At 40.2% G+C, this 14,133-nt stretch overlaps 1 protein-coding gene across 1 annotated transcript in view; it reads right to left on the minus strand.

Annotated features, from left to right (window-relative positions):
• AGK (acylglycerol kinase) overlaps positions 1 to 14,133 on the minus strand; it is a 187,675-nt gene that overhangs the window by 112,347 nt on the left and 61,195 nt on the right. The gene's annotated exons all lie outside the window — the stretch shown is intronic.

Here is a 14,133-nt window from a genome sequence, read left to right on the forward strand (position 1 = left end):
AAGAATACATCAGTGGTCTGCATGTGCTCATTATACAGCAAAAGGCTACCAGCACTTCCCAGAACAGTGGAAGAAGACATTATAATATATATATATATATATATATATATATATATATATTTATTATCTACTGGCGGTCGCCAGTCGATAGTTATAGTTAGGATCGTGTTTCCATAGGAAATCCGCAACATTCTATTTGGAATAACTTTGGCGCTGATTGACGAATCCTCGCGAAATTTTCAAAATAGGTGGGGCGCTTCGCTCCGCTCCTTCCCTGAAAGTCTCGGGGGGATTCGTCAAGCGGGGGCTGAGAAAAAGGGGGGGTCCCAAAACGCATTTTCCCCATTCAATTTTCCATAGGACCTTTAGTCCAAGCTACAGACCGAACGGCTGAATAGAATTTCTTGAAATTTGGCAGAGAGGTAGTCCTCAGGTCAGGGATGTGCCTTTTGCAGATCTGGTGTAAATCTGTTCGGTATTTCCTGAGAAAATAGCATTTAAAAGCATATATATATATCTATAGGCGCGCTCCGTGCGCGTACGGTAAAACTTACCGTACGCGCACGCTGCCGTGCACGAGCGCGATTCTGATTGGTTGTTAGATCTTAGTAAACATTCGAATCGGTCGAAACCAGGAAGTGTCAGCCGCCATTTTGTCTCTCGCAGTGTGAGGGGGTAAAAAACAAAGGTGGAGAACGTGAAAAGGGGGCAGGGTGGACAGTTCCTGACCCCCTAGCCTTTGTCAGGGGGTCCCAGAAGGACCCCTAAGGGCCAAAATGTTTTTAATTTTTTTTACGAAAAATCGCGGAGTACGCGTAGCGCGCGCGTACGGTATAAACGGAAAAATTCCGCGAACGGCGTAACGTGGGTGCTCGGTGCGCGAAGCGCACCGAGCGCCCACAGTGCTGCGCACGGTGCGCGAAGCGCAACGTGCGCGCACCGAGCGCGCACGGTGAAAAACCTTAAAAAAAAAAAAAAATACATAACTTAGCATTTAAAAAAACGTACAAATTCACTGAAAAAAAACATAGGTTTCACACACGTTATAGTTAGGAATTAGCATTTAACCCCTTCGGTGCTCATGACGGAACGGTTCCGTCATGAGCCACGGTTGAGCTGTGCTCATGACGGAACCGTTCCGTCATGACCACGCCCGCGCAAGATTCCGTCAGCACAGCGCCGGAATCTGCGCAGCATGGAAGGGGTTAAAAAACCTTGCAAATTCACTTAAAAAACCATAGGTTTCACACATGTTATATTTAGCTGGACATTTCACTCGTGAAAAACCATTGAAATTCCCCCGTTATAGTTAGTGCAGGCAACTATAACTCACGCGACCGCAATCCTCTGCTGATGACGTAAGATATTACATCACTGATGACATATGTGTCTTTCTGAAAAAAAAATATTTGTAATATATGTATAGCTAAAAATTAATGGAAGAAGAAATGGGTAAATAAGTGTCTAAATACAGTGATGTAATATCTTACGTCATCAGCAGAGGATTGCGGTCGCGTGAGTTATAGTTGCCTGCACTAACTATAACGGGGGAATTTCAATGGTTTTTCACGAGTGAAATGTCCAGCTAACTATAACATGTGTGAAACCTATGGTTTTTTTAAGTGAATTTGCAAGGTTTTTTAAATGCTAATTCCTAACTATAACGTGTGTGAAACCTATGGTTTTTTCAGTGAATATATATATATATATATATATATATATATTACATATACACATACACACACACATATATATACACACATATATATACACACACACACATATATACACACATATACACACACACACACATATATACATATGTATACACACATATATATACACATATATACACATATATATACACATATATATACACACACGTATATATTACCTACTGGCGGTCGCCAGTAGGTAGTTATAGGAAATCCGCAACATTCTATTTGGAATAACTTTGGCGCCGGTTGACGAATCCTCGCGAATTTCTCAAAATAGGTGGGGCGCTACGCTCCGCTCCTACCCTGAAAGTCTCGGGGGGATTCGTCAAGCAGGGGCTGAGATAAAAGGGGGGTCCCAAAACGCGTTTTTCCCATGCATTTTTCCATAGGACCTTTAGACAGGGCTACAGCCCGAACGGCTGAACAGAATTACTAGAAATTTGGCAGAGAGGTAGTCCCTAGGTCAAGGAAGTGCCTTTTGTAGGTTTGGTGTAAATCTGTTCAGTAGGTCCTGAGAAAATAGCATTTAAATCAATATATATATCTGAGCCAGCTTACGGTACGCTTACCGTAAGCTTACCGTACGCGTACGGTGACGTGCGCGAGCGCGATTCTGATTGGCTGTTAGATCTTAGTAAACATTCGAATCGGCCGAAACCAGGAAGCAGCGGCCGCCATTTTGTGTGTTTCACTCAGAAAAAAAAGAGTGAAAACAAGAAAAGGGGGCAAGGATGAGAGTTACAGACCCCCTTACATTTGTGAGGGGGTCAAAGAAGGACAGAAAAGTACAAAGAAAACATTTATTGATTTTAAAAAAAATCACGGGGTACGCGTACGGTAAGCTTACGGTAAGCGTACGGAAGAAAAAAAAAATTAAAAAAGAAATGAAATGCAGATTTAAGAGTTTAGATATTAGGGGGCTCTAAAAAGAGCCGTTGTGTTTATGAAGTGATTTTTTAAGTGGTACCTACAAGTAAGTACCGATGCAGAGTCTAAGGTTCAAGAGGAAGACTCTGTTCCCTTCATCATTGAAGTGCACACCATCTCCTCTATAAATGTCTTGCATGTCATAACGCAAGTTGTTGTGGTAAATGGCACCCATACCATAGTCACGGAGGAAAGCAGAAACAGATTTGTTGACGTGCTTTCTTGCTTTGTCAATTTGCGGACAGAAATGATTGGACCAGTTCCATTTTTGCCTTTGGCATATGTTGGAAAACACAAAGGCAGTTTTAGGGAAAAGTGAAAACAGTTGTGCAAAGGTGTCCTTCATAAGCATTTCCAGACCTACCCCAGTCAAAGTGCCTAGGTCATTGCCACCACAGTGCACTATTATGAGGTCAGGGTGTTGGATTTGCATGAAGGATTTCACCAATGGCATCAATTGGTGCCACTTTAACCCTCTCTGACCAATCCATTTAATGTCTACATTTGGCAAAGCAAGGTCTCTCACCATACCTGTTTTCTCTGCAAACTTTTCACTCCAGAAGACATAGCTGTGCCCTACAATCCACACTGTGAACATCTTCAAAGGAGAACTGGATGCACTCAGGAGGTGTCTTTCAGTAGAATGGCAATATGAAAAGAAAGACAGTTTGGAAATGGAGGCATACATATTTTTTTCAAAACAAAAAGAACTGATTGGCTGTTTCATACCATTCTAGAATAAAAACTAGGCTGTATGTGTAAATTAATAGAAGCATGTTTTGTATTGGTACAAAAAAATGTGTTACCAAAGAACAGTACTATGGATTTGCTGTTAGGTTTGAAAAGTCAAGCACTCTTGCTCTGTGGAATTGAAACATTGTGTGGCGAACTTCTGACCTAACTCCACACAGCAGTGTTCCATGAGCTGTTGCTATGGTAGCAGGCAGAAGTCAAGTTGGGGGAAGGGTACTAGGCAGAAGTCAAGTTGGGGGCAGGGTACTTTTGGAAAAGGGTTGGTTTTCAACCAATAGAAATGTGTGATTACATTTGAAAAAAAGGGGGAAGCACTGAGATTTGAAACTTACATGTATATGTGTGGAAAAATAGAGGGAAAGTTTGCCATTATCTGGTTCTGCTGAGAGGAGAGAGGTGTAGAGAACAGAGATCCTGGCTCTGATAATCTGCTGTTTGAGTGCCACATTTCTTTCACAACGAACTAATTTTAAAGGTGAGTTTAGAGTTTGAGAGGGGATGTATATGGTAAATTAAGAAATGAATAATAGAATTGGAATTCCTTTTGTAGAAGTTGTGTTTATTATTTTCTGTTTTGGGAGAAATTTAAATGTGAGGAACATGTAAAATAATATGGACAATTTTTTCATGATAAATTAAGGTGTACTGGTAAAAATAAGGAATACTTTAAGGGTTTGAGGTTGCAGTCAGTAATGCAAATACATTCAGCATCACTAAGGCTGGTTGCCCTTGCTGGAGTGCAGGCAGTCACCGAGGATACACATGGTGGTGGTCTGAAAAAGCAGTTTGGACATGGGCTTTTTAAAAAAAAAAAAAAAGTGGATTCATAATGTGTCAGTCTGTAAAAGTGATTTTCACTTGCCAAAAAAAAAGAGCAGTAAGTGTGCATTCAAATTGGCAAAGAAATTTTGTTTTGGGACTAATGTGAAAACATGACTCTGTGTGCAAATAGGATTTACAGGCAGAGATTTATTGCGTTTTGCTCTGGTGATTTCACAGTTGCATTAGTAGGAAAAAGGGGGAGCGATTTTTTGGGGGAAGAAGCAGACTCTTAGCACACACCCAGCTCCTTTCCATGTATAATCATGCACAGTATTTACAAGCGAGTGGGGTTTTGAGGTTTCAGTCTGTAATGCAAATACATTCAGCATCACTAAGGCTGGTTGCCCTTGCTGGAGTGTAGGCAGTCACCGAGGATACACATGGTGGTGGTCTGAAAAAGCAGTCTGGACATGTGCAATTTAAAAAATCTAAAAAGTGGATTCATAATGTGTCAGTCTGTAAAAGTGATTTTCACTTGCCAAAAAAAAAGAGCAGTAAGTGTGCATTTAAATTGGCAAAGAAATTTCGTTTTGGGACTAATGTGAAAACATGACTCTGTGTGCAAATAGGAATTACAGGCAGAGATTTATTGCGTTTTGCTCTGGTGATTTCACAGTTGCATTAGTAGGAAAAAGGGGGAGCGATTTTTTGGGGGAAGAAGCAGACTCTTAGCACACACCCAGCTCCTTTCCATGTATAATCATGCACAGTATTTAGAAGCGAGTGGGGTTTTGAGGTTTCAGTCTGTAATGCAAATACATTCAGCATCACTAAGGCTGGTTGCCCTTGCTGGAGTGTAGGCAGTCACCGAGGATACACATGGTGGTGGTCTGAAAAAGCAGTCTGGACATGGGCTTTTTTAAAAAAATCTGAAAAGTGGTTTCATAATGTGTCAGTCTGTAAAAGTGATTTTCACTTGCCAAAAAAAAAGAGCAGTAAGTGTGCATTCAAATTGGCAAAGAAATTTCGTTTTGGGACTAATGTGAAAACATGACTCTGTGTGCAAATAGGAATTACAGGCAGAGATTTATTGCGTTTTGCTCTGGTGATTTCACAGTTGCATTAGTAGGAAAATGCAATTTATTCTGAAAACAGCAAAAATAAGGCAAAAATATTTTTTGCTAAATATGTAAATACGAGTACTGTATTTTAAAATGTTTAAAAAATATTAATACTTTTTTCTTTTTTTTCAGATTGATATAGAAAATTTTCGAAAACTAGAACCATTTTTAAAGCAATTTTTTTTAAAAAAAACAAATGAATAAATATTTTTTGAGTGGGTGTGGTAAGTCAATAATAATAATTGTAGTGTTTCAAAGTCCTTGTAATGTGATTATTGATTTTTATTGTTTTTAAAAAAAAAAAAAAAAAATTACGCGCACCGTACGCGTACGGTAAAAAAAATAAAAAAAGTTTTTAAAAACATCTATAAAAAAAAGATGAAAGATAAGGTTGGCTCTTAAAAGAGCCGTTGTGTTCATGCAGGGAGAGAGGAAAGAAAGAATGGGAAAATTAGTCTCTGTGACAAGTGTGCTGATCTATTTTGAGGTCCACTAGGGAAACACTGGTCTCCCTATGACAAATTAGATCATGACAAGAGGCACATCGAATATCAACCCTCAGAAATCGAGGGTTAATTTCCAGAGGGCCAGCAAAAGGAGATGCTCCCCCCACAGATGAAGGGCTCACCTGACCTGCAGAAGAAGGAGTCAGCCCTGCAGATGATGGTCCAGGCTGAGCTGCTGTGGATGTGCTTGGTTGACTTTCTGAAGGGTTACCACCAAAAAGTCGAGCATGTGTCCTTCTGTGTACATCCCTGAGGTGCCTCATCATGGTATGATTCCCAAAGGAATACTTCCTGTCAGGATTACCTCTTGAAAGTACACGCTTACACAGCTTACAAGTTACTAAGGGTGCATTTACCTTTTGCTGGCCTTCAGGAAAAGTAAAAAAATCCCATACATAAGAAGTCTTTTGTTTCCTCGCTCTCTGCCTCAAGGTAGTGCTGCTAGTGCTAGCCTCACTCTCAGAAGGGCTCTGCTGTTCTGCCATCGTATCACAAAGACAACCCAGCTCCTTCTCCTAAGGTAATCACAAGCAGAAATGAGGGGAATGGGTGTGGTGTAGGAGAGTTCTAGAACTGAAAGTAGTTTCAACCAATCAAAAGTTGTGTTTCATGATCACATGACCCACCGTACGCTTACGGTACGCTTACGGTGCGCTTACGGCAAAAGTGCGCATGCGCGTAAAAAAGACACGCGCTTGCGCGCATGCGCATAACAGTCACTACACGACACTTCCGCGTAACGTGCGCGTGTAGCGTACACGCGTACGCGTCCCACGCGGAGTACGCGTGGCTACGCAAATTGCGTAACTATACGCAAACAGCGTAGATAAATTACGGACATTGCGTAAACCGTACGCTTACCGTAAGCTTACGGTACGAGTACTAAAAAAAAAATTCAAAAAAAAGGAAAAAATGTATTGCTAATAAATTTTACCTGTTTATTTTATAAAATATATTAAAAAAACATATTATAGAATTTTAAAAATTTAACCATAGTCTTTAAAAAAGGATAGAAAATTAAAATTAAAATATGTTTAAAAAAATAGAAGAAAAAAAAAAAAATTAGCATTTAAAAAACCTTGCAAATTCACTGAAAAAACCATGGGTTTCACACACGTTATAGTTAGGAATTAGCATTTAAAAAACCTTGCAAATTCACTGAAAAAACCATAGGTTTCACACACGTTATAGTTAGGAATTAGCATTTAAAAAACCTTAGAAATTCAATGAAAAAACCAAAGGTTTCACACATGTTATAGTTAGCTGGACATTTCACTCGTAAAAAACCATTGAAATTCCCCCGTTATAGTTAGTTCAGCTAACTATAACTCGCGCGCCCGCAATGCACTGCTGATGACGTCACATATTACATCACTCATGACATGGTCAGTGACATCACTCATGACATCACTGATGACATCTCAAATGACATCACTGATGACATCACTGATGACATCATCCTTGTGATAGAGTGGCAGACCTCCTCTTCCCCTAATATAACCTTTGATACACACATTCAAAAATAGAAATTAAAATTTTAAAAACAATGGACATACCAATACCAGTTACAACAACCTATACAGTAATTCTAAGATCCACATACACATACACTCATTCACCAACAGTCCTATACAGTCACTCATACATGTACTCACTCACCATATGTACTCATACACCTATACATCCTGTTACACAATGCCACTCATCCATAGAGGTACTCACACACATAGTCACTCATGCTAAAAAAGAATCAAACATACATTTACTTGCATATACAGTTATACACACACCACCACACTTACTTCTACGGAAACTTACACATACTTAGTCTTTTAAACAATCACTTATAGAAAAACATACTTATTTATACAGGAACTCTTTCAATCTCTCACTCTCACATATACTCGCTTATATACACCAATAGTCACATATACTAGTTTAAAACATATGTAGTTACTCATAAAGACACTATTGAGACAGTCATTCACTCACTAACACACCCATACACTCACTCATCCACCCATAGAGTCCTGCACACATGCTGTCTTCAACACATACAAAGAGTGAGTCATTCATTCATGCACCTATGCACTACGTAATACCCCCACCGAACCATGCAGACACTCAGACTGATACTCATAAAACCAACTAATAACCCATATAGACACCCATGTAGCTACTCACCAACCCATGAAGCCACTTATACACAAAGTGAGAGACTGATACAGATATTTACATATTTAAACATTACTCACTAAGCCATGTATTCACTATGATACACTTAATCAGTCAGTTACACAATCAATTTTTCAAAAACAAATCATCCATTTAGACACTTATATACCCATTTATTCTTCCATCGACCTTGAGATATACATATATAAAACATATTTAATTTTCCGAAACTCACACATTCACTGGATGATGTCATCAGTGATGTCATTTGAGATGTCATCAGTGATGTCATGAGTGATGTCACTGACCATGTCATGAGTGATGTAATATGTGACGTCATCAGCAGTGCATTGCGGACGCGCGAGTTATAGTTAGCTGAACTCTAGGTCTTCTGCAAAACCTGCCCTTAAAACACTCCACTGGCTACCAGTGCGGGAGAGAATAGAGTTCAAGGCTATGTGTATCGCCCATAAGCTCATGAACGGACAAGGCCCAGCCATTCTTAAAGAAATGGTCACCCCGTATAAAGCTTTGAGATCCCTAAGGTCGGACAACGAACATCTGGCGAACGTCCCTAAGTTTAGGAGATCACGTACCGGAGGCCGTCGCTTCTCTGTTAAAGCTGCCACTCGGTGGAACCAGCTCCCCCGCAGATTGCGAATGGAATCCTCCTATTTGGCCTTCCGCAAACAACTTAAAACGCTGCTATTCCCCAATTAGTGAGTCCAACTCCACCCTCCCCCTTCTGAGCCATCCTACAGTTCACAGCGCGGGGATGCCTTCGGGTCACCAGGCGCTCTACAAATCCTTAATAATTAATAATAATAATAATAATAACTAACTATAACGGGGGAATTTCAATGGTTTTTTACGAGTGAAATGTCCAGCTAACTATAACATGTGTGAAACCTTTGGTTTTTTCATTGAATTTCTAAGGTTTTTTAAATGCTAATTCCTAACTATAACGTGTGTGAAACCTATGGTTTTTTCAGTGAATATATATATATATACACACACATATATATACACACACACACATATATATATATACACACACATATATATACACACACATATATATACACACACACACACATATATATATACACACATACATATATATATACACACACACATACACACACACATACATACACACATATATATATATACACTGAAAAAAACATAGGTTTCACACACGTTATAGTTAGGAATTAGCATTTAAAAAACCTTGCAAATTCACTTCAAAAACCATAGGTTTCACACATGTTATAGTTAGCTGTACATTTCACTCGTAAAAAACCAATGAAATTCAACGTTATAGTTAGATCAGGTAACTATAACTTGCGCGCCCACAATAAACTGCTGATGACGTCACATATTACATCACTCATGACATGGTCAGTGACATCACTCATCACATCAATGATGACATCTGAAATGACACATTGTGGATTGCGGTCGCGCAAGTTATAGTTACCTGATCTAACTATAAGGTTGAATTTCATTGGTTTTTTACGAGTGAAATGTACAGCTAACTATAACATGTGTGAAACCTATGGTTTTTTAAGTGAATTTGCAAGGTTTTTTAAATGCTAATTCCTAACTACAACGTGTGTGAAACCTATGGTTTTTTCAGTGAATTTGTACGGTTTTTTAAATGCTAAGTTTTTTTTCTGATTTTTCACCGTGCGCACCGCGCACCGTGCACGCACTGTTGCGCAGTTCATACCGTGCGCGCCTCGCCTTTTTTTACACAGTAACAATTTTTTTTTCTCCCTTGCGGGTCCTTCAATTTATTTAATAAATGTGATTGTTATTTCGTTTTTTTTTGCCGTGCGCGTACGGTAAGCTTACCGTACGCGCACTCCGCGATTTTTAAAAAAAAATTATTCAATGTATTTTTCGTACTTTTTGGTCCTTCGTGGACCCCCTGACAAACGCTAGGGGTTCTGTAACTCTCTACGTTGCCCCCTTTTCACGTTATCCACCTTGGTTTTTCAGTGCGAGAGACAGAAAATGGCGGCCGACACTTTCTGATTTCGACCGATTCGAATATTTACAGTCATGTAACCACCAATCAGAATTGAGCTCGCGCACGGTACTGTACGCGTACGGTAAGCTTACCGTAAGCGCACGGAGCGCGCTTACAGATATATATATTGATTTAAATGCTATTTTCTCAGGACCTACTGAACAGATTTACACCAGACCTGCAAAAGGCACATCTCTGACCTGAGGACTACCTCTCTGCCAAATTTCAAGTAATTCTGTTCAGCCGTTCGGGCTGTAGCTCGGACTAAAGGTCCTATGGGAAAATGCATGGGGAAAACGCGTTTTGGGACCCCCCTTTTTTCTCAGCCCCCGCTTGACGAATCCCCCCGAGACTTTCAGGGTAGGAGCGGAGCGCCCCGCCTATTTTGAAAATTTCGCGAGGATTCGTCAACCGGCGCCAAAGTTATTCCAAATAGAATGTTGCGGATTTCCTATGGAAACACGGTCCTAACTAAAACTATCTACTGGCGACCGCCAGTAGATAATATATACACACACACATATATACACACATGTATATATATATATATATATATATATATATATATATATATATATATATATATATATATATATATATATATATACACACACACACACACACACATATATATATACACACACATATACATACACATATATATTCACTGAAAAAACCATAGGTTTCAGGGGTGTTATAGTTAGCTGGACTTTTCACTTGTACAAAACCATTGAAATTCCCCCGTTATAGTTAGTTCAGCTAACTATAACTCGCGCGCCCGCAATGCACTGCTGATGACGTCACATATTACATCACTCATGACATGGTCAGTGACATCACTCATGACATCACTGATGACATCTCAAATGACATCACTGATGACATCACTGATGACATCATCCAGTGAATGTGTGTTATTCTGAAAATTAAATATGTTTTATATATGTATATCTCAAGGTCGATGGAAGAATAAATGGGTATATAAGTGTCTAAATGGATGATTTGTTTTTGAAAAATTGATTGTGTAACTGACTGATTAAGTGTATCATAGTGAATACATGGCTTAGTGAGTAATGTTTAAATATGTAAATATCTGTATCAGTCTCTCACTTTGTGTATAAGTGGCTGCATGGGTTGGTGAGTAGCTACATGGGTGTCTATATAGGTTATTAGTTGGTTTTTTGAGTATCAGTCTGAGTGTCTGCATGGTTCGGTGGGGGTATTACGTAGTGCATAGGTGCATGAATGAGTGACTCACTGTTTGTATGTGTTGAACACAGTATGTGTGCAGGACTGTATGGGTGGATGAGTGTGTGTATGGGTGTGTTAGTGAGTGAATGACTGTCTCAATAGTGTCTTTATGAGTAACTACATATGTTTTAAACTAGTATATGTGACTATTGGTGTATATATGTGAGTATATGTGAGAGTGAGAGATTGAAAGAGTTCCTGTATGAATAAGTATGTGTTTCTATAAGTGATTGTTTAAAAGACTAAGTATGTGTAAGTTTCCGTAGAAGTAAGTGTGGTGGTGTGTGTATAACTGTATATGCAAGTAAATGTATGTTTGATTCTTTATTAGCATGAGTGACTATGTGTGTGAGTAACTATGGATGAGTGGCATTGTGTAACAGGATGTATAGGTGTATGAGTACATATGATGAGTGAGTACATGTATGAGTGACTGTATTGGACTGTTGGTGAATGAGTGGATGTGTATGTGGATCTTAGAATTACTGAAGAGGTTGTTGTAACTGGTATTGGTATGTCCATTGTTTTGAAAATTTTAGTCTCTATTTTTGAATGTGTGTATCAAAGGTTATATTAGGGTGAGAGGAGGTCTGCCACTCTATCACAAGGATGATGTCATCAGTGATGTCATTTGAGATGTCATCAGTGATGTCATGAGTGATGTCACTGACCATGTCATGAGTGATGTAATATGTGACGTCATCAGCAGTGCATTGCGGGCGCGCGAGTTATAGTTAGCTGAACTAACTATAACGGGGGAATTTCAATGGTTTTGTACAAGTGAAAAGTCCAGCTAACTATAACACCCCTGAAACCTATGGTTTTTTCAGTGAATTTCTGAGGTTTTTTAAATGCTAATTCCTAACTATAACGTGCCTGAAACCTATGGTTTTTTCTGTTAATTTCAAAGGTTTTTTAAATGCTAATTTCTAACTATGCCTACAGAGATAGGACATGTGAAGAAAGAAGAAAAAATGCACAGAAAGAAACAAAAGAAGTGCAGAAAGAAGCAACAGAAGTCCTCAAATACGAAGATAAGTGCAGGAAGAAGGATAACGTGCAGAAAGAACAAAAAGAAGAGCAGAAAGAAGCCTTGTTGCAAAATCATCCTGTACCCTCAACTTTTTCAGACGGATACTGGTGGTAACTGAGTCTGACTAACCAGTCCTAGAGCCAGTGCTATGTTAAAAGACACTTAGAATACAGTGAAAACACCTACATACACTAGGGAACATTATGCGTTGGGGTCCCCCTGTGATTAGCCTTACCTCCTCTATAAGCCCCTAGTATATAATAGGGCATGGGGATTAAAACTACCTCTTAAAACAGGCCACAGGGCGTTTTTGCACACGTTAACTCAGGCCCCGTCCCCTCCTTTCACCATTGTGTAAACACGCCCGGTGTCCGTTTTTAGTTGGGAGATTAAGTTCATTTGAGTCCTGAGGGTCCCTAGGGTCCAACTAGCCCACTAGGTACCTCCAAGTAAGTGCCACAGAGCTGCGTTGCAGAGAGGTGTAAAAAGTGGCACGGCCTGGACCACCTCTCTGCAATGCAGCTCAGTGGCGCTTACTGGAAGCACTTGGTGGGCTACTTAGCCCCCAGGGGCCCTCAGTATTGAAGGGAAATTATATCCCCAATTTAAAACGTGCCATGGTGCGTGTTTGCACACGGCACCTCAGGCCCCGTCCCCTCCCTTCACCACTGTGTAAACGCGCCCTGTGGCTGTTCTAAGTTGAGAGATTAAGTCCCCTTGAATCCTAAGGGTCCCTAGGGTCACACTAGACCACTAGGTACCTCCAGTAAGCACCACAGAGCTGCGTTGCAGAGAGGTGTAAAAAGGGGCTTGGCCTCAGAACACCTGTCTGCAGCGCAGCTCCCTGGCGCATACTGGAGATGCCTGTTGGGGGCGCGTTTGCAGAGTGCTGCATGGAGGGGGCATGGCCTCCGGCACGATGCCAGTCTTTTATTTATTTTATTTTTTTAAGAAGGGGGGCTGTGTGGTTCCCCTTCTTATTCTAATTTATTGGCCCTGATGACCCCATCCCCCAGGGCCTGTCTCCTAATTATATTTTTTTGACCCCAATCCCCAGGGCCGGCCACTGTTTTTTATTATTTTTAAAAAATATATATTTATAGACACACCTAGGACATGCTGGACAAACCGTACGTACCCATCACCATGACGATTTGCGTGATATTCATTAAAAGGCGACTATGCATGCAATTAATCCACGTGGAATGTATTTACACCACTAGTGAAGCTCTGACATGTCTGATGCTCTACCGTGCCTAATCCCGGTAGACACCCTTGTCGTTTATTTATACAAACATGGGTAGCTATTGACGGGCACATTTAATACACATGCACACCAAGCCATTCAAAGGGGATTCGACAAAAATTCGACCAAAACTATGCAAGAAACCCCCCTCACAGTTAATAAAACACACATCCACTGCCGGATGTGTAATACTTTTTATTTTACTCTCTGGAAAGGGGACGAACATCACTTGCGAGTCACAGCGCGCTCCTGACAGAGCCCAATGCTGTGTTACACCCACCATTGCCTGCCGAGTGCCACACACCTCTGTATTGTATTCCACTAGCTAGTGCATATGCTATGACACTCTCTAGCCCATGTGCACTGTAACACCACCCCGTGAAAATGTCATGCCACACTTGTCTTCGCACGGGTTACATTGCCCCATCTAACGTGCCTTCCTCGATGCCTATGTTATAACGCACAGTGCTATGCCATACATATTACAATTTGGGATCCATATCTTTGTCACAGTGCATATGCAACGTTACACTCCCCAGCACATATTTTATATTACAACTTTAGAGACTAGTTAGGTTACACAACACTGCCCTGTGCATATTACAC

The sequence above is a fragment of the Triturus cristatus genome, chromosome 4_1 (genome assembly GCF_964204655.1).
Source record: "Triturus cristatus chromosome 4_1, aTriCri1.1, whole genome shotgun sequence".
Taxonomy (NCBI): domain Eukaryota; kingdom Metazoa; phylum Chordata; class Amphibia; order Caudata; family Salamandridae; genus Triturus; species Triturus cristatus.